Source organism: Vanacampus margaritifer, chromosome 4, assembly GCF_051991255.1.
Source record: "Vanacampus margaritifer isolate UIUO_Vmar chromosome 4, RoL_Vmar_1.0, whole genome shotgun sequence".
Lineage (NCBI taxonomy): Eukaryota > Metazoa > Chordata > Actinopteri > Syngnathiformes > Syngnathidae > Vanacampus > Vanacampus margaritifer.
The window spans coordinates 9675471-9702071 of record NC_135435.1 but is presented as its reverse complement, the minus strand read 5'-3'; the positions used below and the strand labels follow the sequence as shown (position 1 = coordinate 9702071).

The 26601-nt window shown below is 39.0% G+C and overlaps 1 protein-coding gene across 4 annotated transcripts in view; it reads right to left on the bottom strand.

The window, feature by feature from the left end:
- Positions 1–26336, bottom strand: part of znf609b (zinc finger protein 609b) — an 86716-nt gene extending 60380 nt beyond the window's left edge. For 2 of the 4 annotated variants that reach the window (XM_077562949.1, XM_077562953.1), the window contains exon 1: positions 25855–26334. The gene's annotated coding sequence lies outside the window, so the exon portion shown is untranslated. Of the gene's footprint in view, positions 1–14888; positions 15024–25854 lie in introns of those variants that run through there. The other 2 variants (XM_077562951.1, XM_077562950.1) reach the window with 2 other exon arrangements.
- Positions 26337–26601: the final 265 nt, after the last annotated feature.

The following is a 26601-nucleotide window of genomic DNA, read 5'->3' as shown; positions in this document are numbered from 1 at the left end:
TTGCGGAAAAATCACATCCCTGCACATATGATCTACTTACTTTTTTTTTATTATAGCCAACTATCTTAACACAGTTCTTCCAATTCATCTGAAAAATTATTTGTAATGCGAACCACCCATCTTGAATGTTTATTAACGGGTAGATGTGGAGCTACGTTAGGTCGGAGCAATTATCTGGAGGTTGAACAATCAAAATTAGGAGTTGCCGATGTGTTTGGCAGACTGCGTTGAACAATTATTGTCCATGCATCTTGACACCACTTAGTCACAATGGTCAGCCACCATTCATAGCTCAGAACACCCATCCATAGTGGTATTCCAGGACTGGGTAACGCTAACTTTAGAAGGTATGTATCAACAGTATGTATTAAAAAAGCAATGAGAAGTTTTCTTTGGCATACCAATTACAAATTTGTGTGTCGGCAGGCGAGTGTACAACGTATCCTAGGGTGATCATATTTTCATTTCCCAAAAAAGTGGATACTCAGCCTGACCTTGAGATACCATATATTCAAACTATTTTAACATATGCCTCCTCTGTATGGGTAGAAAATAAAACAAAAGAAAATTACTTTCTTTTGAAGTCTTATATTTTTTGCTACGCAATCCTTCCCCCCTCTTACTTCGAGCGGGATTCGTACCCATCGCCTCCGGTGCGGCAGCTCCACACTTGCCACTCAGCTCAAGTTCTGGGCCACCGTCAGCCAGTGCGCAGTCTGCCAGCCACAGTAAACGTAGCAGTGCACTCTGCCTCCCATTTGCCGCACAAAAAACTGACAATTTGAAACACGCCCGGAAAGAATGTAATAAAGTGAATATCTTCCCTGTAAAAAGCCTAATTTCTCACAAAATCAAGTTAGCAATAGCAATAGCAATGCCAAGCACGATGTAAAGTGAAACAGCTAGTTAATCGAAGCACATCTACAAAGCCAATCTTTTTTTTTGCAATATTCTTTGTAAAAAGTACGAATAATTCTATGGCCCTTTGCTGAAGATCCGGTAGCTAAGGCGTTGGTCTCCCATCCTTCAAAAGATGGCGTTTTTCCTCAAAAGAAAGGCGTGCAAATAGTTTTATATTCTCCAGAGTGGCGTCACCTTACTGCTTTGCTGTGCACTAAGTGTGTTTTGAATTCAACAATGCACTGTGCGAATATACGTTCGCATAGGAATAATAAAGCGACATAAAAAGGCTGCGTAGCGATCTGCCTATTTGCGTAAAGGACTTTTCTACTAGGAAACTGACTATACATGCGTGATCACACATCGCCACGCCGACAGGGGTGGGAAAAGCACAGTAGCTGTGTGCCTTCAGGAGGATAATTTTTGCAGCATTTTTGCCTGCAGGCCAGACGAAGTAATGAGTCATTTTTAATTGAGGTATGAAAGTCACCAAATGTTGTCACTTTTAAACCTAGGTAGTGTAGGCTTTCTGAAATTAAAGAAATAATTAAACTAAATAGAAAAAGCCAAACGGTTTCAACTTTCATTTCAGCCTGGGGTAGGCAGTGCCTACCTTGCCTATCCTGACCGCATGTCGCGAGCTCATAAGTTTACATTCTCCAAGGGCATGTAAACTTTCACACATAACGGTATGCTTGTGAGTCATGGACACTAACAGCAGAACTGCAGAAGAAGATATAGGCAGTGGAAATTAGATGTTTCGGATAACTCCTTGGCATTTCATACACAGGTCACGTCACAAATCTCAACATGTAAATAAAGCAAGCATTATGAAGGTCTCTTCATAATGCTTGAAATGAAAAGTAAGCTAAAATGGTATAGACTTGTGACACAATCAAGTAAGCTGTCAAAGACCGTCCACAAAGGGACAGTTCAGGGGAAGACCAGATGAGGTAGACAGTGGAAGAAGTAAGCAGACAATATTATGGACCGGACGGGAGAGAACTTTGCACAGACCCAGGGCATTGCCCACGGCCGTAAATTATGGAGGGCTATGGTGAATTGTTCATTGATGCAGTGCCCCTACCACCCCCGGGGTTAAGGGATTTGCAATTCGTGATGGCTTCGTGATGCAGCTATTTTGCATGATTTGTATAAGAAACACTATAGATCATTCATATGAGCTCTGGTTGTGAGAAAAATCATTTTACTTCTGCATTTGCTTCTTTCTACACATGACTCTCCAGTGGAACAACAGTCAATAGCAGCTTTTGGAGGGTGGAGAGATGCAGCTGTCCCTGTTTGACTATGAAAACAGTTGTGGGGTCTAATTTGTCCAACACCTCCACAAAGGAGAGGCTGTAACTCTATCAGCAGTTGACCTACTGTACTGCCCTCAGCTGGAATTGCCATGCAAGCCCTTTTGAAAAAGCCCCCACTGAGGGAAATGTCCCAGTGAGATTCTCATTGAACGAAAGGCATGCGGATTGTGCAACACCCACAGTCCTTGCCCTTTTTCACAGATCCAGTTTCACTGAGTTATCTATGACAAGGGACCACATGGGGTGAAATCTACTTTGAACTTTAACACTCATTTACCAAACAATAGGGACTCTATCATAACTTTTGTGGTAGAAAGACAAAAGAGAATTAGTTGACTATTTCCATTTCTCCCTGTTTGGACCCAGCTGTGAATCAATGTAACCACTGAGCTATTTCATTGCATTTACTCGGCCAAGCAACACTGGGAGAGATGTACATGGAGCATAAGAAGAAAAAGTTAACAGTGTCCAAGCTTAACACTCTGCTGAATCTAGACAGAATGAAATTGCCAGTTGTATTTATTTTGGATGCTATGTGCTCAGCATTTCAATTGGAATTTACTTGCTACCCTGGAAAAGTTCATTCACAGTTAATTTCAACTGTTTTCATGATTTGTCATTTATTACTCAACTATTTACTGACTGCTGACTGGCTTTGGGAGAAAATATCTGGTTATTTGACACAGCAACCGTTGTGAACAACCCAGTAACCCCAAATCGTGTAGTTTGAGCACGGCATTAGAAGAAAAATATTCACCCGGGGGGTTGGGACGGGCGTCACGCTGCTATGGCAGTCCACGGTGCACCTTGGATCGGCCAAGATTTTTCATTTCAGTGCATCCCTCGTTTTCCACATTAACTCAATACATTTTGTAGTTATGTAGAACAATAGTGAATTACACATTTACTTCTCAGAACAAGTGCATTAGCACAAACATAATCCTCCCCATTTCCCAAAGCTCTGGGAGTTAAACTATGACAGACAGAGGGAGCACTATGTTTGACCCCAAAGTCCACAGTAAGTCGTGACCTCCCATGGGCCCTAAACTCGGTAGATTAAAACCTGAAAATACATCATAAAAAATAGAGTTGAACTAATGAAGAACACTTTTCTTTGCCTGGGCATATCCTCACGTCTAATACTATTGGAAACATAGCAATGCCTGCAAGATCTATCATGGCATTCTTGCTCACGCAACAACTTTGCAGGATCTCTGTGTTAAAGAGGATACAATGAAGCTTGTATGGTAGGGCTGTCATGAACAAATCTTTTTAGAACAGTTATCCTTTTAATCCTTTTATTATTCCATAAATTTTTCATACTTTTGAAGCCTGGTTTCATAAACTTGCAATTTTTATTTTGTTCAAATTTGCCTGTTTATTTTTTAATTTAAAGGACATTTTCACTTTTACTTTACAGGGACGAAAGCAAGTGGTATTGTTTGAATAAAAAATGTCAATTTGAATACAGTGGCTGGGACCTTCATAATGTCATTGTACTATGTTGTGCTTTAAAGTGGAAATTAGGGCTGCTAGATTATGGAAAAAATAATAATCACAATTATATTGGTAATAATTAAAATCACGATTATTCAAATCGATTATTTATTTTTTGTTTAAAACAAGAAAATGTTTAAAGATTTGAAAATATTAACACAAATAAAATTATTTGAAACAATAAAAATATGTAAGTTTCTTTTGGACCAAACAGAATTTATAATAATATATATTATTTATATTAGCAAAAATTTGAAGTTAGGGTACAGCGTGTGCTGTATGACTTCTGGGGTGCAAGCTAGTTTTGACAGGGGTGTGTGGGCGTGCCTCAAAACAACTCAAAATAAATATTATTAGGGCTGCAGCTATTGAATATTTTGGTATTTGGATTTCCTACTGAAAATTCTAGTGAATGTTCGGGTATTTGGATAGAAATAAAAATATACCTACAGTCAAGTTTATGAACCCTGCAGGAATGGTCAGATTTTTTGTATATTAAATTAACCTTATTAAATGTTTAGTCGTAACCAAATCTACAATGCTGACATTGAAAATAATGGACTTGAACAAAAAGAATGATGACATTGTCATTCATTCTTGAACAAAAGTTGTTGATTTAAGAAAAACTCAGGTTTCATGGGTGCAAAAGTATGTGTACCTCTCACTTAATTGGACATTGAACCTCCTTTTGCAATGGGAACTCCAAACACTTTCTTTAGTGATCTATCAGTCTTTCACATCTACTTTGGAGAAATTTCCTTGCAAAATGCATCCAGTTGAAAGAGATTGGATGGGCGTCTAGCATAGCCTGCCTGCTTCAGCTCCCGCCACAGTATTCAGCATTCAGTCATCAAAATCAAGGACGCATCTGTCGAGGAAGGACGCATCTGTACTTGCTCCCGCACTCGCTCGTGACTTCTAACAATTTTGTTGACATTGGGATTTTTAACTACATTGCTGCAATATGCCTGGTTGAAAAAGAGCTGACGAAATTGAGGCAATAAAATCTTCTCTTGCAAAACAAAACAAAAATGGTCACCGAAATACTTGAAATGTAAAAGAGCATCGAGCCACTTCTGCAAGAAATTCAGCAGTTGAAGAAAGAGACACAAGAAAAAGATCAACGCATTGTCACCTTGGAACAAAAAGTGGATGATTTGGAACAAAATCTTCGAATCAACGATGTGATAGTTACAAGGTATACAGATTAAACCGCGGCCAGCACAAGTGCAGTTGATTCTGACCAAGCTTCAGCGAACGAGACTGTGAAACAGCAAGTAACAACTCGATTTAGAGATTTGGGATTAATTGTGGATCCAGCGCACATTCAGATGTGCTTTTCGCTTCCAACTGGAGGGGCACGACCACCGGCAGTTCTGATTAGGTTTGTTGACAGGAAGAAAAAGATTAACAGCTTAAAGGTAAACATGTCTACGTCAATGAAAATCTCACTAAACGAAATGCTGACATTGAATGCAAGCCGATCTACTATTCCAGAATAGTCACATGTGTGAAAGCTGATCCAAGGTCAGCGAAGACGCTACTGGTGAAGGAGCATGTGCTCGCCTTGGTTCCTCGCCTGGTTGGGTGGGTGGGCCTGTTGGTGGCGTCCGGGAACCGATTCCAAATGATTGGTACTAGCTGCAACTTACACACAGACATTACTCAAGATGAACTGAACGAGGAGTGTGCAGACTTAAGTCTGGGATTGATAACGACATGAATCAATGACTAACATAATCAATGTATATGACTGATGCATGTAGTAAGAATCGTTGGGGACGGGTTACTAATAAGCCACGGCTTCTACCCGTTAGCCCTTCTTTCGGATGTCAAAGTTGCAAATGATATTATGTGATCGATGTAACCTGTAATAATGTGTACGAAAGGAAAAAATAAATAAAACAAACAAAACACGTATTTTGAAAGAATTTAAGTCAGGATTTTGATTGGGCACGTCCAAAACATGAATCTTGTTGTTCTTCAGCCATTCCTTGTTTGTATTGCTGGAATGCTTTGGATTATTATCATGTTGCAAGATCCATCGTCTACCAGGCTGTAACTTCATAAAAGACGGCTTCAGGTTATGTTCCAGGATTTCACAATATTTCTCTGAATTCATGATTCCCTGGACTATGTGGAGTTGTCCAGGTCCTGGGGATGAAAAGCCAGCCCAGAACTCAACATTCTCATCACCCTGCTTCACTGTAGGGAGAAGGTTCTTTTACTGGTATGCAGCGTTGACTTTTCACCAAACATTACTGTTTTAGTTGTGACCAAACAGTTCAATTTTGGACACATCTGTCCACAGAAGGGACTTCCAAAAAGCTTCAGTGTTGTCCAGGTACTCGCTGGCAAAGTTAAGATGGGCAGCTTTGATCTTTTTTTGTGAGCAGAGGCTTCTACCTAGCAAGCCTTCCATGAAAGCCTTGTCGATTGACTTTTCTTCGGATTGTTGAAGTGTGATGTGTCCCAGATGCAGCAAAAGAGGTCTACAAATCCCTCGATGTGATGCACAGGTTGGCTTTCACCTGAATTATCATTTGTCTTTTGGGTCTTGCTGATATTTTAGAAGGTCGTCCACTTCTAGGCAGGATTGTGGTAATTTTCAGTGTTCTCTAGTTGTGTTGTCCAGTAGTTCTCAGTAGAATGATGAAGCTCAATTTATTTTTTTTAGATGACTTTATAGCTTTCCCCAGACAGATGTGATGTCACTACCTACTTCCTGAAGTCCCCTAAGATTTCTCTTCCTTTCAGCATGACTGACCTCACCTGTATGGGTTCACCTGGGTAAGACTAAAGTGATGTGGTTTTGTCTCTGTTTCAGTGATGCATAATTTGTTTGCTAAACCTCTCATTTCATTGGTCCATTTCAGTGGTTAGTTTAGCTACCAATTTGTCCTACCTGATCCTACTTGACTGCTTGTTTTAGGCAATGCAGCTCAGTGTTCACTTACTTTTGCACCTACATGAATTGACCTAAAACTCTTTTTAATTGAGTTTTGACTACACAATAGTTTTTTTAAAAAATAACAATGCATTGAATTGATAAACCTACACCTGTTATTTCATATACAATGTAATGGTTAAGATTGAAAAACAAAATCAGGTTGAAACAATTGGAAAGTCCAAATTGCTCAAGAGGTTCACAAACTTTTGAGCAGCACTGTATGTATACACTTTCTTGGTTAAAGAACAATTATAAATACTGAAAACAAAAAAACACATTTGCATGTAATAATTAACAACCAACTGGTTTTCATTTTTAGAGTTTTAATCAACTTTAAAAAAAATAATAATTTTTTACTTAAACTGTGCTGTGTCAGCAAACTATTTTCCTCTGAAACAGCAAGATCTTAGACAAATCCCTTCCCATAGATTTTGGTCAATGGAACTAAACTGACTTCAGACCCTCAATAGCGATTTTGGCGGCTAATTAAATAGCACATTTGAGTAAGCCTGGTGTGTTGATAAGTGATCAGTAGGAAAGGCAAATTAGACCGGCTGTCAGCATCAAAGTGTGCACAGCCCAAGAATAATTTTTTTTAACCGCCAATCCCAATGAGGGTCTCGCGCGCGCTCGCGCTGGAGCCTACTAGTATTTACGCCTTTGAAAAGTAATCAGATGGCTGGAGCACTTTACCGCTGCTAGCTAGCACGGCTAGCTTGCTGCTTGGTGTTGGTAGCTTGCTGTTAGCTAGGAGTCGCCGCTAAACGCTGGCAACAGGCGCCATACAGTACAATGTCAGCATAATTATGTCTTAGCGCTCTTAAGTGGAGCTTGAACGTGACTTCAGGACTTTGGGCCGTGTATATTGTTTACAAACTCTGAATAGACGAGCACGTCGTCAACCCTTATACCGCGACGACACGCTTCCGGAAACAACTTCAAAATAAAAGCAATACAATGCAGTGATCTAATTGAATTTCAATTAATTGCACAGCCCTAGTGGAAATGGAAACTTGTTTAACTAGTCAAGCAAAAATAATGTGGAGCGTTTTTTTCCATTAAAAAAAATCTATTTAAAAATCACATTATCAGTCAGAAAAATCTAAATTAGATGTTTTCCTAAAATTGTTTAACCCTAGTGCTTATGTAGGACTGTATTACATGTATTGTATTACATTACTGTATTACAAGTGTCACTGACTCTTAGCTAATAAATAACCCATGAACATAGATCAAAAGTTTTTCCTTTCGAACACATTATTACAGGTTACATCGATCACATATCATTTGGAACATTGACAACCGAAAGAAGGACTGACGGTTAGATGCCATGGCGTATTTATTTGCCCTACTAGCTTGCAGAAGTTGGAGAAGAAATGTTTATAAGATCCTGCTCCACCTGGCAGGGCCGTACAACACAATGACTCAGATGAAACTGAACACGAACAACAAAACATACCTGTTATATATTGCAAGAATTTAAACCATTTCTTTAAACAACAATGTGAGCAGGCTATGCTATGCATTACGTGTCATGGTCAATGGTCATGCTAACACATTTGGTTGCTAACTAATCACGGGCTATTGTGCTGCAACTGCTTAGAGGTTAATATTAAGCAGCACAAAGACTGTGTGTGAGCGCACAGCTTTGGGGGGAAAAATCTAAGTTGTACACTTTCCCCTTGGAATCTGACAGATTTGATTTGTTAGAGGCTGGTGTGCTTTAGTCAGTGTCACGGACTCAGACATCAGCCTGTCAGGCCTGTCAGATATCAGCTGGTAAATAAGTCTCTATTGCAATGCGACATCACTCACATTTGCTGACAGGTTACTTTAACTAACGCTTAGTCTAGCTAAGAAAAAAAATCCAAATTTTAGCAATTTGAACACTGAAATATATAAATACATATACTGTGGTGAGGATAATGAATACTCATCTAGGTATACAAGAGTGTAGAACTGGACAAAGAAACTATATACACAATCTAATTCTGTTACAATATAAAAATACCTGTCAATATGAGTCTGTCGAATAAATCTATGTAAATGTTAAACTCTGAGCTCTGAAAAAAAAAAAAAAATGTTTTCCCATAATGTAGAACTACTTTAATAGCACAAGCAACCACAAAAAGCTATGCCAAAACCAAACTCTGCAGCTAAAGTTGGCTGGGCCTACTGAAAAAAAGAACAAATATTCAAGCGGCAATCCAGAGCATTTAGACTGTCAAACGCTATTAATAATCTTCTAATATAGGTTTACATCGACACACACACACACAACTAAACCCTCCATAAACAGCTTCAAACAAATAAAGCGTGCCATATCTTTGGATATATCTAGCTCAACATGTCAAACAAGTTGCTCATCTTTATTTGGACATAGTGCAAAGCAATGTGATGCTTTGGAGTAAGCCATTAAGCTACCAATTACATCTGGAGTGAAAAGCTTGCTGCAGACCATGTACAGTCGTAGCAAAATGATCACACAGCATTAGAGAGCAAAGTCATTTGAGAATTGCAGCTAAAAGAGACTAGTATTTATTCAAGCTCTTACAGGCAACAACCAGTTGGGGCAATTTAATACAGTAACATATTAACCATGAAAAGTCACAACCAATGACATAACATGCAGCTTTTAAAAAATGTTGTCACTGAAACAATACGGTCAAAACAGGATGTTGTGATGACACAAGCAAAAACTTTTAAAGTAGGGGTGGCCATGCCAGCCACTCAAAGCCCAAGAGTTTTCATTTTGTCACATCATACACATAAACTGCCCCTGCCCCATCCCCTCACTGCCTTGCGCTCCTTTGTTTGTTTTCACAAACTCCTTCACTGTATGGGGTTTTAGCTCGTGCAATGTTCCAAACAAGTTGAGACGAGTGCTTCATAAATTTTGGGAGCAACTAGGTGTACTTCTGCCTGACCTTTAAAAGTGAGAAACTTGTGCTCGCAATATGACACCAGATGTATAAAATGCGGCTTCTAAATCATGAATATTTAAGTGGTTATCCTGGGTGCGCGCTCCCCATTCACCACATCGCCAATGACGAGTTGTAAATATTCCCCCGCTGTCGCCACTCCAGCCAAGAGCTTATTGTGTCCGTCAAAATTACCCAGAGGGAACCATCCTCAATTCAAACAATGCAAATAATAGCACAATTCTCCATGCGGCCAGGTTTGTGTCATCACTGGGTATATAAAAAGGAGCATCCAAACAAAGAACAGTTGTTCACAAGCAAGGATGGGGCAAGGTTCACCACTCAGAACAACTGCGTAAGCAAACGCTCCCAACAGTTTACCAACAATGTTTCTCAACGTACAATTTAAGGGAACTTGGGTAATTCAGCCTCTATGGTCCGTGATATAAAAATAAATAAATAAATCAAATAATCTAGAGAAATCACTGCACGTACTTTAAGCAGCGAGGCCAAAAAACAACATTGAATGCATCCGACCTTTGATCCCTAAAGTGGCACAGCAATAAAAACCGACATCATTGTGTATAGCATAATGCCAGATAGGATCAGGAACACTTCAGAAAACATAAGTTAAAAGTTTGTCCACAAATCTAAGATAAAACTATCATCAGCTATGTATCAACAACACAGAGAAACGCTGCCAGCTGCTTTGGACCAGAGTTCATCTGAGATGGACTGGCGCAAAAAGTAAAATAGCACTGTGGTATGAGTCCACATTTCAGATTATTATTATTATTATTATTATGTGGGTGTGTTAATGCCCATCATGGCTTGATAATTCTCATGTGTTGGAGCAACTTGATGCCATCCAAGTAAAGTCAATGCCAACTTGCCAAGCCACATTCTGCACGTGTCACAACAGTGTGGCTTTGTAATAACAATGTGAGTTCTAGTCTAGCCTGCCAGCAGTCCAGACCGGTCTCCTATTTAACTCTTTGACTGCCATGGGCGTTAAAAGACGTCAAGTAAAAACCTACGGAGGGCCGCCAATGACGTTAAAGGATGTCATCCAATTTTTTTTTTTTGAAACGGGTGGAGGAAAGCCTTGGCCAGCTGCTGTGAAAGTTTCAAAGCAGGTCTAGTGAGCCTAATGACTATTTTTGGCCCCTAGATGGCAGCAATGACTCTCTTTTGACAAGATTGGGTAGGCGTCAGTAGAAGACGTGAGGCGGAGCTAGAGGGGACAATGGCTGGAGAAGGGAAGAAAACATGGCGACCGGTTGCAAGCAGCTCACGGTCGAGCAGTTTTTTTCAAAGAAGAAAAGCATAGACCAACGCTAAAGAGAACATTGATGACGACGATGATCATCATCGATGATGATGATGGTGACTCCGAGGTTGGAAGCATTGACGCGGCAGTAGAAGACGTGAGGCGGAGCTAGATGGCTGAAGAAGCGAACAATGGCGACCGGTTGCAGGCAGCTCACACTTGGGAATTTTTTTCAAAGACGAAAGGCATCGACCAACGCTAAAGAGCACATTGATGACGACGATGATCATCATCGATGATGATGATGGTAACTCCGAGGTTGACGCTGAAGTTGCAAGCGTTGACGACGTCATAAAGGTTCACCGGCTAGCGATGCTAACACCGGAAAACGCGGAGCACAACCGAGCACGCTCAGGCGGACGTTCAATCGCACGACGAAGAGTGCCCCGAGTCCAATGCATATTCATCGGAGGAGTGGGTACAATCTGCTACTTGCTATTCCCCGGAAAAAAAGGCCGTCAAGAAAGTGTAACGTCTGCACGCGAAAGGAGCCATCGCAAGTGAAACTAATCTGTTGTGCAAATCCTGCTGCGTCTCCATGGGAGCGTTACAAAAAGAAAAACTGTATTTGAAACATCCACATAATTGTAAATAGTACCACAGTTGCACACATTTGTAAATAGTTTGCGAAATTGTTTTGTCAAATTGTTACACTGTTGAATGGAAATAAACGTATTTTGCAACCAAAAAACACTTTTTCATTGTTGGTGAAAGCGTTTTACAGAAGTAAAGCACTATTTAGGTGTTTGTGGCATCATTCATGGACAAAAAGAAGTATACAATTCACTAGAGTGCATGAAATAACATCGTTTCACAAAAAGCTCTTTTTCGCCGCTTTTTGTTTCAAAACAGAGCATTTCGGTGAAACTAACCATTTTCTATTGTTGATTACTGAAGAACGGAATAAGGTAGAAACAAACTTTTTTTTCTGATGAAAGATGAGAGTTCAATCTTTCATTTGGTAGTATGTGTGTTTCCATAGTCCAAACACAACATTTTCTGTGGACCTTGAAAGATCAGTCAAAATGCTTAAATCGGCTGGCACTGGCGACATCCCGTTTCTGAAAACGTCTGGCAGTCAAAGAGTAAAAATCTGTGGCATATTATGAAGCACAACGGATACAACAATAATATAACGGATACACATGAGTGTTGGGCAACCGAAGTAGTACATCACGCGAGAATTTGGGGGGGTGCAATCACCTACAAAGCGTCAACAATTAATATCCTATGAAAGGTCATGTAATACAGTGGTAAACATGTGCAGGCGTCACATTCAAAATGAGTGAATAATTCAGTTTGAACATTACATATATTGTCTTTGTAGTGTATTCAATTGAACACAAACTGAAAAAGATTTGCAACTCATTATACTCCCATTTTCGTTTTTGTTTTGTACAATATCCTAACTTCATTGAAATTTGGGTCAGTAATATTGGGGACCAAAATTAATTTACCACCATATATGGGGGAAACACTGCAGCTGTAATGTCTTAATTTCCACATTGAGTGGATCGGCGAATTAAGACATTACAGTTGATCACAAAATTCATATGAAATGCTAAATATTGGTTGAACTGACATAGCCGAGACGATCAATTCAAAGTCTATTTTCCCCAACAACAGGAATTGTTATGCATCTTAAAAGCATGTGTGTAAACTCCAGGGTGCCAAAAGTACCTTCACGGTGCACATGAGGTCACTGGTAGAAAAAATGAGGAGCTACATTAATATTTGGATTTTACAATGATTCATGAAAGACAATCCAAGTATTTATTGGGTTAATTCTATGACTTGCAATTGTCTCAAAGACACTTACAATTAGGGATGCACGATAATGCTATTTTCAACCAATACACCAATAATTTAGAAAGGCTTATTTATCGGTCTCGATAACCGATAAATAAGCCGAGAAATTGTTTGCAAAATTAACTTGAACACAAATATACTTTCAAGTCCTACTATAAGGCTAACATGTACAAACACATTGAAACATTGTGTAAAGCATGAAGCTGAGTTTGATTGGAATCTCTGCTTCAAAGACAACCAGTAACCCATTTTGAGTTTGTCAAAACAAAATAGTCATGTTTAAAAAATGCAACAAAAAACTGCTAGGGTAACATGTTGGGAAGACACAGTAAAAAAAAAGCCCACATTGGCGACTGCCATATCGTCATGATGCATCTTCTGTCAACACGAGATCCGTTGTAAGCATTATGACATCACAAATATGCGACACTACCATACGAGATGGGAGGAGTTGAGGAGTCGAGCACAACTTGAGCCACAATCACAACAGATGGACCAATGCGGCAAGTCTATTATTATCGGCGGACTTCTGTATTATCCGGTCTATCTGTTTGACGTCAAATTGGTCGATAATTATCGGCCACCGGTATTATCGTGCTTCCCTACTTATAATGCTACTACCCAAAGCAGCCGGTGAGGAACATTTGATTTGCATAGTTAAATCTCCTGAATCAAAAATTATAACCTTAGATATGCCATGATGGGGTTAATAAAATGGTCACTATTAAAAATAGTTTCCAGACGCTCTCGTTTCACCATTGACCCAATTATATTTAGTCCACTTTTTAGGATCTGTATCTGCATCCAGCACTGCTGCAGTATTTCACCGACTCGTTGAGAGCACATTACTGAAATGGATACTGTTATAGATAAATCCAAGCATTGCACATGCTCATCTAAATCAAAATACCCCTGCAGACTCAGGCCTCTCGTGGCAAAAACATAACAGGCCACCACTGAGTGACTAATAAACTGCTCCACTGTTTGCACCACTGACAGTTGATGTGTTTCCATGTAAATGCCTAACAAGAAAGAGGGCACGGACAACCATTAACCTCAAATAACTGCTTCCCTTGCTCCCAGCGGCGGCTCAACATGAGGCAGAGTCAACTAGAGATCCTCTTGCAATCTTATCAAACCAGGCGACATGATCTATGATCTACATGCTGCTATTACAGTAACACTGGAATTGTAGATAACGGTTTTAAATTTGCTTAGCTATGTAAAGGGGGGTTGTCTCAGTATGTGTGCATATTTAAGGCTAAGTATAGCAAAACATGGTTCACCAACAAATTCAACAATGATCTGGTCATTGATTAAATTTATTTAAATGCAATTTCTGATGTACCTGGATAATGTATGTAAGGGACTGAGTTACTGAGGAATTGAATTAGGATATATTCCCATATTGACATCAAAAACACAGCAACTTTGTGTTTGAACACTTACTGTAAATCTGTTCATAAGCATGCACAGAAGTAGTTTGAGTTTGGATCAATTTCATTTCAGTTATCCAAAATGTACATTCAGTCAACACGACCTCTTGAAATATATTAGTTTCGTGTTTTCTATAGTTTTGTTGGGGTGTTCTACAATGCTGACATGATTTGGTTGTTTTCAAGGGTGACTGTCTTTACTTTGCCAATTTAATGAATGGTCTGTCTGGCTCTGAATTAAATTAAGTAAATAATTTATGTGTTCAGATTGTTCAAAGTACAGCGCTTTTTAAGACAGGTAAAATTTTGCATGGCATTGAAAGGTTTTCACTGTCATCTTAGATAAAATGCTGTCGTGAAGAAAATAACAAAAGATACCGCGGTTCCTGTCAGTGAACAATGATTATTAGCATGGAAGTGACAGCGAGCTGTTCAGATACTACCATAGGGTCACATTGCTTCCGTCTGTAAATGTGATTGTGTCTGTAGTATTTATGAAGCCCATTACTGAAACATTGCACATCTCGTGACATTTCTGCAAATTGTGGGGTGAAAAAAAAGCCTTATACTCAACACACCATTTGTCCTCACACATACAGACTTACTTTATTGAATCCATTAAAGTAAATAGGCAAACTTAATGTATGCTTTTGCAAAAGTATGTTTTTTTTAAAGGTCTGAAAATAAGCTTGTTTTCACATCTATTACATTATTAGTACTTGCCAGAAATTGTCTGATGCTCCTTAAGTATTTCCGTAGGCCTTTCGCCAACCTGTCTTACTTTTTTCTTCCCCGTTTTGCCATACAAGTTAATCACTGTGGAGTGTGGATGAATGCATCATTGTCGCTTCATACCCGTCTCCTGTCTCATACAATTCGCTTTAATGGCTTTTATGGGCTTTAAAGATGATGTCTTTAGGTAGAATGATGCAACAATGTGAATTACACGGGGAAACGAAAAGTAGCTACTGGATCAGAATAACTCCATTTGGAAATAAAGGAAAACAAGGTGAACTATCTGTTGGATTATGGTGCATACTAGGGCTGGGTGATTATAGAAAGAATAATCACAATTATTAATTAATTAATAAAAACAATTATTCATTCATTGCTTTAAAAAAAATAATCTATTCAACTACCAAAACTCAACTGGTAAAAACTACCATCGAACCCTCATATGGCTATTCATCCCTGCTCATTGAACACTTCATTCTCTCACTATTCTTTTTTGTCAAGCACAAAATGATGTTTTAAATATCATATCGGCCTTTTTTCGATATCTGATGGTCGATAAAAAAAGTGAATCTAAAACCATTTTTAATCTCAGGGAACTATTTATCTATATTTTCAGTTAACTTTATAAGAGATGTTGTTGACCTTGGGAACCTTCTGAACAATTTGTTTTTGTTTGACATTAAAACAAATGTGAAAATGTGAAAGTTTAAAATTTCAGGTATTTTTAAATTTTGGGGAAAAAATATTTACTGTATTTATTGTTCAAGTTTCCATTTAACTTTTTAAGACGTACTGATAACCTTGGGAGCTCTCTGAACATTTTGTTAAAAAAATTATAAGAATGTCTATTGACTAAGATAAATAACAGAAAAACTTCTATAATTTTGACATGTCAGAAAAATTTTTCAATAAACACGCTTTAAGACATAACAACAAAGTGTAGATTGCCAATGGTATTTTAAAAAAAAGTTGACGCCAATATCCTTTTTCCCGATAATGAATATCGTCTCCAAATATCAGTTATTGGCCTCCTTGACTACTAATAATCGGCATCAGCATCTGCCCTGAAAAAAAAACAACTTATTGGTCTATCTCTATTTGGCCTTATTTTGTTCTCATAAACAGATTATATATGGCACAATCACGCACTTGCTGCACAAGCGCCGTGCCATTTGGCACAATCGCTTTTCTTCAATTACTATGTTGTGATCGTGAGAAGTCAAAATCAAAATTAGGATTAAACTTCAATTAAATTCCCGGCCCTAATGCATACTATTGAACTCATTTGTGTTTGAAAGGAATGGGTCATGTCCAATAAAATTAGGATCCTAGACAAAGCATTATTGGTTGGTGCGCCAACAACCATGTTGTGGTGGCCCTTCCAGAACCAGTACTGGCCCTGTATATTCATGATATAATACAAAAAAATATTATTTCAAATATAGCATACATATATATATACTGTATTTTAAACCATTAATAAAACATTACATCCATATGTTTTTTAAATGTTATCTTATATATGTTGCATTTTCATGATTTTTGTGAGGAAAACAAAATTCTGAATATTTATTTTTTTGTAGTGTCTTTCATCTAATTTACGATTAGTGTCATCTCCATTTACCTTATGGGGTCCCCCAACTCACCCTCATTGAGATGTCATAAATCAGAGGCATACATTTTCTGCTTGAGCTGACTGACAAAATATCTTACCATTTCCAAATCAGAAAGTACAGTCAACTTGAGAAAAAAAAAACTAGTTTCATTGGATAAAAGCATGACTAGTGAAGTATCCATCCACAGTGCAAGTGGTTTTGTCATAAGCTATACATGGCACAAAGGTCAAAGAAAACAACAAACTGCCTGCAGCAGCTCTACAAAGCTGTCACTATCGTTACTGATTATATCTGCCACAGCAAAGGGGCGAGGTTCCTGCAAATCCTAAACAATTTGCTTGTTGACTAAATAAATGCCTTCTTTCTTATCAGTCTGTTAAGGTGAAGGTTAGCCTCTTTTTCTACATTTGTGTATAACATCCATTTTTATAACTCTGTCTCTCTTATGCTACTAGACGAATTGGAAAAGGAACAGGGGCAGATAATAATATTGTTACACGGCCTGATCAGAGCTGCCTTTGATTTAATTATGAGAACCAACAATTGGGCTGAAGATTAAATCTGATCCAAAATAAAACACTTATTGAAATGTTAACCATTTGAAACATGTTGACACAATGCATTTTTAAGGAAAACAACACTTTCACTTTAAAACCTATAATTACAGTTTTACATTTAAACTTTAATGCCATTATAGTTATATGATTTATGAAATGCCAGTGAAAATAGGGGACTGAACATTGACTTCTGCAATCTTTGGCTTGTATTAATAGGTGGAAAGCATTTGTGAGCTGCAGAATTAGGAGCAACTGAAGCAAGAGCAATTAACAAGGTCATGCTGCTTTTGAACAGCAACAAATGAAAGCTGCACTCAACAATATTATGTAGATACCAAAGTCATTTCATACGGATTCTTTTTACGAGTGAGAGGACGGTACTAAAAATGACATTTTAAATTGGTCCAGACTGTCCTGCAATACAAAAGCTAACAGCATTTTTCATGGCTTGTGTGAGAGAGCGTTGAGTATAACCTGGGCACTGATCCGAGGAAAAGATGGATCACAAATTCGTGACAAAAAAGTAACTCTGTAACAAGCTTTCAAGCGGTGCAATTTTCTGCAGGATTTAACTGTTGGCTAGTGATAACTACAAGCAATGCACTAAAGCCTGATGTATACTACTGCGTTTGCTCTTGTGTAAACGACCGCCACACATCGCGTGTTTTACGGTAAGAAGAGCGCCGTAGCTCGCGACCGCTTGCTGCGCGCACGTCACTAAATTCTGTACGCCGTAGATGTTAGGGCGTGATTGGTCAATTTAGTCGCTAAAGTTGACACTTGAATACATTGATTTCCCTGCAGCTTTTTTGCAGATTTTCTCTGTGTCTCTACGGCGAAAACACCACAGTTTGTGCCTATATACACATATATACAAGAATATAAGCCCATGCTTCTGGCGTGTAACCTCCCAGAAATACTCAAGCTGGTGTAAAAAACATGACACTCGCAGCAAAGAACCACACTTCAGCGAGGAGGAAACAGACTACTTTATTTAGAGTTGTGAGTGACATAAATATGTATTTTATTCTCCGTAGAAAGTTAAAAGAGGAAATGGCGTCGATTTATGTAATTACATTGTCTGCGCGTTGCGATCCAACCAAACACAAATTACCATGAAAACGAGAGTAACTCTGTCCGCCACCACGCATGTAAACGGATTACTTCAAATGTTTCAGAAACCGGAATTCTGGCCTTAACCCGAATATTGACTGCATGTAAACGTATAGTTTGTGTGATTGTGTGAATATGTGTGTGTTGGAAAAAAAAAAAAAAAGTTTGCTAAGCATATAGCTTTTTTTTCTTTCTTTCTTGCGTGGTTACGGCTGACAGTAACCAAATTAGCATTAAATAATTGTTTGGCTTTGGTTTGGGCGGTAAAATGTTAATACGGTATCCCGGGGTGTCCAAAAATGGCAACGATGTCACTGTCAATACCATCGTTTAAAAAAAATAAAAAATACTGCAGCGCATAATGACCTATTATGATATTAAACAAAATTATTTGATAACACGACATTTGTAATTGTTTTCAAATTCCTAATACTATAACAATGCATATTACTATAACAGTTTAAAATGAATAGTAAGCTGTTAGTCATGTGACAGTCACATGACCACTCAGACAGAGCGAGGCAAAATGGCCAGTGAGCACAGCTGGGTTAAGCGGTCGGTCCCTTAAAAAGAAAAAAAAATGTTTGGCAGAAAATGTCAGTTTGTCGTGCCGCGCCACAAAGCGCTTTTATTTATACAAAAAAATCAATGATTGAAGTGATTTTGTTTTTGTCCATGGACACACATCAACCCGAGACCGCGGCACGCAGGTAAGTGTATCTGAGCGTGGTCTTGGGGTGGAGGCTGCGTGCTTATTTTGTGTGTCGCGTAGATGTCAAATGTGCGCACACAGCGAGGTCCATTAAAAGAGTCCAGTAAACAGAGAAACAGTTTGTGCGCGTCCGCGGGGAACAATGTATTCTACGTAATGCTATCTGAGCTTGGCTCCGCGGCGTAAAAGGAGCGCATGCACGTCAGCTGCACACTATAGCTAAAGACGTGCTGTCATGGAGTGACAGACATTCAAATGCGCTTTGTCACACAAAAGATTATTACAAATGCAACCGGAGCACACAATGAACAGATCTTTGACCATTAACTTCTAGACAGATTGGCTGCTGTCAGCGCAAGGTAAGTCTTAAAGAAGAAAAAAAAAAAGTCTAAAATTAGCAACGGCATTACGGTATAGCCCAGTGAAAAGTGGAGATGGTAAAACGGTGTCCAAATTTAAATCCCCCCCAACCCTAGCTTGGCCGGATCACTGCCTAAACATTACAATATGCATTAGTATGATCCGAGCTCAAGGCATTAAAAGACACACAAATGGCAGCCAACCTTTTTTTTTTCTCGCTTTGTTCCTTGTTCTGGAAAGGAAAAACGACTTCTGGAATGGACCATAAAATGCAGAGGAATCTCCACTCTGTGGTGTCCTAGCCAATACCAGCTAGGTGAGACAGCACCGACTGCAGTGAAACTGCAGCATATTTTCAAAACAACTCAATGTGTATTGTGCAAAAGCAAAAAGGCAAAACGCACGAGCAGTACTCCGCCGTATTGTCTCTGCCATCGCCTCCCCAGAAGTATAAGGAGACCTAAAGAACAACTGAACAATGAGCCATCATCACAATTTTATAATTCCAATATAAATTACCAATCTATTACTGGATATTGATGATGCCTCTTTTAAGATAGTCTGAAGGAAAATGGTTATTTTGGTTGTTGTTACAGTTTGGCATATGACATAAATTCACGACCAAAAATGTCACAACTGTCAAAACAGAAAGTATCTTTAAGGTTGAAATCACAATCACTTTTGCCAACACCAAATAAAGCCCTTTTCTCCACACACACACACAAAATTATGAGGTGGTACAAGAAAGAAATAAAGAAAATCCTTACAAATAAGGTATTTGATAAAAGTGACCAAATTGCTTCACGCAGCAGAAAACATGTTCTGTTGTAATATTTCAATATTTCATAAAAGGGAACATGATGTCTCTTAAGTACCTTAACTGAGCTTGTGTTTTTGGTGTCCAAAGCAAGAGATGATTCAAATCCAAGTCAGACTTTCCACCCGATTTAAAATGTTACTTCTCTCTCCATGTATACACCAAAATCACTGCAGGGCATTGCACACATTTTGGAAACATCAATGCAGGCATATAAACTGTAGCTTCATATTGGCCACAATATGAGCCTAAATAAAATTGTTGCCTGGAGAGCTGCCGGAATTCTCAGAAGCATAGATTCTTAACAGTACTGTCACTGTGATGCGCCATCACATTCCAAATGTTTCAATTTCTGCAGTACAACCTGAAGGTGAGGCCATTTAAGTGCAGTGACCGAAGTGTCATATTGAAGAAGACAGTCTAAAATGAGATGTGTGTAATGGCCCATTATCCTGCTGACAGTAGTAGGTACAGTCAAAGGTTCACTTTGGTCATAAAAAATGACACTTTCATCAGCCATCATAAAAGGATAGTGATGTTTTTACAATCCTCCATTTTCAAATTTGATCTAAGGTTCACAGTAGCTTCCGACACTTTGGGGCATAAAGAAATGTACAGAAGTGTTCAATAAGCGATAATTAAAATTTCTGCTCCATGTGTATTGAAGGAATATGACTTTAACCTCTGTCATCATTGCAGAATTTCAGACCAGAAAGCAGGGCACATTGATGTAATTATTTATTTATTTTTTTGGCTGGAGTCTCTGTAAACCCAAGAGGTGTGTGAAAATTCCATCAGATCTGCAGTTCTTGAAATGGTGAAACCCGCCCATTTGGCAACAACAACCATGTCACATTCTAAGTCACTTAAATCATCTGTCTTCCCCTTTCTTACAATTGGCTGACTTGGAACTTAAGGGGATGCTTTAATTGTGTTAAAAAGTCTTTACCCAACTTATTATTCATGTTAAGCAGTTTAACGTAAGTAGGACCTACCCAATGCAACAAAAGTCTGTAGACATTACAAAATCTTAACTGTGCCATTCAGAAAGCACTATTTAAGCTTTCTGATCGAGATTTTTGACAAGAAGTCTTGTATATGTCTTTTGCCGAAAGAAAGAGCGAGCCGGATTTAGCCGTAGCAGCTAACAAAAGCGGCTAGCGGAGTTAGTCGGAGCCATAGGCTAGAGCGGCTAACAAGAGCAGCTAGTAGGAGAAGCTAGTGGGGAGGGGGGGTGATCTAGTAAAAGCTTGAGAGCAAAGCAGAAGTTGACAGCGATGACCACGAGCTGTGGAAGGTAGGCGGTGGTCGACCCTTTAGGTCCAACTCATGGTACAAGCACCACCAGGCTAACTACGTTCGCGAAGTTGTCCTTTATCCATTCGTAATAGGAAGATAGCGGCAAAACATGTGAGCCTCTTGTAATGTGAGACTCCAGCCATGTAATATAATTAGTAATTACTAGACCTATGATATATACCCCCACCCCCCACACACACACACACACAAAAAAGTGTGGTGATGTGATAGAACATTTGTTTTCATATTATTGAAATCAATAGTGTTTTTTTATTGACTTATTAGTTGAATTAATTAAATGAATTACTAGTTCACTACTACATGGCGCTAAAGACTACACACTGACTTTAACAAAGCCAACCTAGCAGCTCAAGATTATAGGACTACAAAGGTTGACACCTGGTGAAAGTCTTGCTGTAATACTACATAATTACTGGTCATCTCTGCCTAGATTTCAACAACATGGTGCAAGTGACAAAAGTCAATGATTGTGCTTGCTTTCAATTGGCAATATTTTGCCAAGTCCAGGAACAATGTAAAAAGCATCAGTAGCTAATATTTCAAGTGTACTATGAGATCAAATCATAAAAAGCCGATTAGACAAAGTCCACAAAGTGACCCTGCAGTCTTTTTTTCTTCTTCTTTTTTTTTTTACACACAAGTTAACAATGGTGAATGGTGTCGTAAAGCTGCCAAGGCACATTAATTTATATGGCTTTTTGGGGTTCTGTAACCGTGGTGAAACAGTTTTGTACTCTTGAATGAGCTGCTATCGCTCAGGATCTCACACCAACACAGATTTTGAATGTCCCGTGTTGCGATTCTCTTTATTGAAATAGTTACGATATGTTTCTCTGCTATGATGTCACATTTACACACACATGGACAAAATTGTTGATCGCCATCTGTTAAATCAAAGAAAAACCCACAGTGGTCATAGAAATAACTTGAATCTGACAAAAGTAATACAAAAAAATATATAAAAGTTAACAATGAATGAAAATAAGACATGGTTTTTAAATTATGGGTCAAAATAATTATTCAGAGAGAGAAAAAGCACTTACCAGGCCTGGACAAAAGTTATTATTTTGTTGTTGCACAACCTTCTGTGGCAATCACTACAATCAAATGCATTCACACATTTATCATTCAGTCTTCAATTTCAGTGGAACTGCAAGCCAGACCAGCGATTACCATAAAAAACATAGCAATGTCAACCAAACCGAACAATACAACTTGGTAGAACTAGAAACATGGCATTAGTTGATCTAAACAAACAAACAAAATATATCAACAATTCTTGAGTCAGTAATGTTAACCACTTTTAGAACGCTTGTAAAAGTTGATTTTTTTCTGGCTTGTTTTCATTTCGCTGTTCTGTAAACTGCCATCGACGTGGAATTGGGCCACAAAGTCAACACGGCAGTTGTACGCCATCGGCGTTTGTATCAAATCCGTGACAGCAGTTGGGCATAAACTGTGTATATTGTTAGAATACTCTCAAGGCAAGACAGAAAAGTAAAGTTTAACAGAGACTCACTTTTTCTGCGCTATTGCTTTGAAAGCAACTGTCAATGTGCAAGTATTGTATAGGTCATACCAGACTGAGCTCGTCACAGCGTCACAATCCAATTATCTTGATTGTAAGATGCTGTGTCACTGTGTTAAAGCAGACACAGTTGTAGCAATATCCTGCTTTAGTGGTTTCTGAGTAAAAGACAAAGGCGGATAAATGCTGGGTCTTCTGGTTTGACCGTGTTAAAGAGGCTACTCAAACCACAAAGTGGTATGGTCTAAAACACTAACCCTGCATATTCCTATAAAAATTGGGTGCTCCAACATGTTGTTCTGAACTCATCGATGCAAAATCTTGTTCCAAGATGTGCTTTATACCACAGTACTTGGTGTGTGTCAGCACCATTGGACTTAAACGAATGAATAAATAATCGCTTCCAACATTCTGTCAGTACCGTTTATGAATACACATATCATCAATACGACAAGTATCCCTAAAGTAATTGGGCTTGGTATAACTTTTTGTTACACCTTTCTCTGCCTGTATACAATAATTTACCAGGTAGTGTTGCAATAGATCATCATTGATCTGTACGGATCATGTCTCACGGTTCGGATCCCACACGATGTACGGATTGGTTGGTGAAAAAAACAACAACTGTGCGTTAGTAGAGGAAGTTGAAAACCCTTGTGGATCATGTGAGCCGCATGTGTGGGAGCATTTTGGCAACGAGGGGTGAAATGAGTCCTCAAATTAATGATACAGGATTTTTCCTTTCTACCTCTTGTCCCGACCCAATCGTTCAGACATGTCAAGGAAGCTGGAAAAATACTCCACGTAACACGCCGCCTACGCTAATGCTAACGTCAAAATAAAATTTACCAAATGATACATTGAAGGCAATGCAAATAGCCTTAGTAGTTTTTTTTTACTTTATAGTTGGCCCGCATTGTGGCGTGACGGTTAGCTTGACTTACCCTTGCTACGTTTGGATTTCCTTATAGTTATTATTGACATTATATAATTGCAACCAACATTAACACAACTATCTATTTACTAGCTATCCCAAACTCATATTCAATCCCTAATTTAGGACACTAAGAAATTGCTATTCATTGTATGGTATGGCACAAATCTCTGACGTTAGTAGCTAGCAGTTACCTTATTAGCATTAGCAACGAGAGCCTGTCTGGTAACAGTAAATGAGTTTGGCAGCTGTTACCTGGCTTATTTTCTTCTTATTCAATATTCTAGACCCAGGCTACTTTGTAATTGGGAACGTGCCTTAAATTGCACTTTGAGGTCTTTTTCATTATTAAAAACAAAAATAAATACAATTTAACTTTGTCGTCATTTATTTTATAAAACAGTTTTGCCCATTAAATTAAAAAAACAAAAGAACATTCAACTCAAAATGGCAAATATAGCTGTTTAGATTTTAGGAAGACAACTTTAAGCCATTAATATTTTGATATTTTATACATGGACCATGTATAAAATGTATCTGCCTCATATTGCACTTGGTGTTCCTAAATGGCCATACTAGACATTTTGAGTTTTTTTTTTTTTAAAGGACAAAATAAATGAAGACAAAGTACTACTGTTTTGCTGATCTGAAAAACACTCCGATTCGTGACTCAAATCCATGATCCGATCAGAGCTGTGATGTCAGTGATCCTTTGACCATTAATTCATGGCATTAAAATTTTGAGAAAACAAGGCTATTGTTTAATGTGAGAATGGTGGGAAGCAAAAAGATCATGCTTATTCCTGACAAATACTTTTCTCTGAATTAAGTCCATAATAAAAGTGAGCTCTACCAAGAAAGATAGTTGGATTCTGATTATTTATTCAATTAAGTATGTCCTTTGCATGATTAAGGGAAACCATTACTACGCTACTATTGTAGTAGAATTAAGTTTTGGCAAGCATTTATATTGCAAACGGAAGACTGACAAAAACTTGATTGGCCAAACACATTGCAAACCGGTTATGTGACCACAGCAGACGTTTTACACACAGTCGTGCCTCAGAGAGGCTTTACCCAGGGGCCACACCCCCATTTCAACTTTAAAGTATTTCCTGGAGCCCTGATTGTGTCTGACGTGGACAACCTTATGTTGACTCCTCAACAAGAAAGACTGTTTGGCAGGCCCGTAAACCTCTCGATGATTAGCCGCTTTAGAAAGCACACGAAAATACCAAGTACCCACATGACACAGGAGCAGCTATATTTGTTTAACTGATGGGTTGTGTGCTTGGAGTAAAGCAGACAACTTATAAACAAGCCATTTGCCACAGCAAAGCGCCTGCAGGCAATCTGCTTTGGATGGAAAGCTGGTAACCATGGTGTTATCTTTATCTCCTAAGAGTGCTACTCAAGATTTACTAGCAAAGTGAAACACTGCACCTACTCTTGTTGACAGCACAATAATCACATGGGAAATACCCTCAACAGTGACACCGTTCACAATACGTTTTCATTTTAGGGATGTTCGTGAGAACAAACTCGAGGACCCCCTGGGGTACCCGGTACACTGTATTTAGAAAGTTGCATCAGTTCGTTAGTAGTTACTGTATGTCAAGACACGATCTACAGTACTTTTATCCCAACCTCTGATCATTTCTACTTCAGTGACGTGCCTTTAATCGGCATCACATTATATGCCATTTGTTGACTTTGTGTACAGTACCTTAGCAGTGTGAGGTTGATAGTTCGCCATTAAAGCGTGCATATCTTTCATACTATTCGGTGTTTGTACGAGGTTAACTTCAAGAGGCACATGGGGAGTTTAGCTGGCTGTGATAAGCTCCTCTGACGAGAAGACTGAAACAATGAGCTCAGCCTCGGCTACATTAGCTTCCTCTGCGGCATGCTGTGTTGGCTATTAGTTAGCCAACCTCGAGCTAACGATAAACAGTCAACGAGTCATTTTGACAATAAAAGGTGATAAACTTACTGACCTAGCTAGCCATGCGTATTCCGGGTCCTCGTTTGTCCATGGTGACGGTCGCTTCGTAGAAAAAAAAAGTACAAGTCAGAGTAACGGTTTTTGAATTGCACTAAAAGCTCAAGAAAAGCTGAAGCAGCCGACAGCAGCGGCGGCGCAATCCCCAAAGACATCCACCACAGGAGAGGAGGGGAGGCCAGCGATTCACTGGACTTGTGCCATCTCAAGTGGAGATAACGTTCGCGTCAACAACGAAGACGACCGAGCCCGGGGGGGGAGGAGAAGGAGGACGACATGTTCGAGGTGCAGCCCCGGCAGACCAACAACAAGCCCGTTCCTCTACCGCGAACCACGACCAATGTAATCCTTGGCGAATAGCTTTCCACTCAGGTTAATTCCTCCGTGTGAGCGTGAAACAGCGCGGAGCCTCTTCTTCGTGTGGGAACTGATACAATGTAGCCAAGCAGCAGCAGCAGCAGCAGCGGAGACAGCAGAGGGAGCCGTCTGGAACACCTGGAGACAAATTCCACACGGATTGAACCGATGGAACACCCGGAAGTGGATCATTAAAGGAGGAGGAGTCACAGACCACAAAGCTAACAAGCAACAAAAAGCACTTTTCAGTTTCAACATTAAAAGGAACACCTGGCTCCAAAATTCATTTTCCGTCATTATATTATCAATTCCGAAAATCCAGCCATCTCTTATATTTACACAATATGCTTCATTTCCATGGCATATTGTATTGCTTTTGCCTGTG